This window comes from Calidris pugnax, unplaced genomic scaffold (assembly GCF_001431845.1).
Source record: "Calidris pugnax isolate Ruff unplaced genomic scaffold, ASM143184v1 scaffold91, whole genome shotgun sequence".
NCBI classification, from domain to species: Eukaryota; Metazoa; Chordata; class Aves; order Charadriiformes; family Scolopacidae; genus Calidris; species Calidris pugnax.
The window spans coordinates 437,237-437,670 of NW_015090898.1; positions in this window are offsets into that span (position 1 = coordinate 437,237).

A 434-nucleotide genomic window follows, 5' to 3' on the forward strand; every position below is an offset into this window, starting at 1 on the left:
GGGATCCCCCAGACCCCCATGGACACCTTCCTCTTGAGGGCTCTGGGGCTCTCCATTAATTACAGAGGGAGATAATTGACCCCAAGTCCGGACCCCTGCAGACCCCTACTGACTCCTACAGACCACTATGGATCCCGACAGACCACTGCAGACCCCTACAGACCCCTATGATACCCTACGAACCCCTCCAATAGACCCCGACAGACCCCTACTGACTCCTACGGACCACTATGGATCCCGACAGACCTCTGCAGACCCCTATGATACCCTACGAACCCCTTGTAGGGACCTCCGTGGAATCCCCAGTGGACCCCTATACACCCCCCAGACCCCTGTGGAGCCCTAGGGACCCCCACAGAATCCCCACACCCCTATGGACCCCCCCAGAGCTCTATGCACTACTATGGACCCACCAGACCCCTGTGGACCCCTAT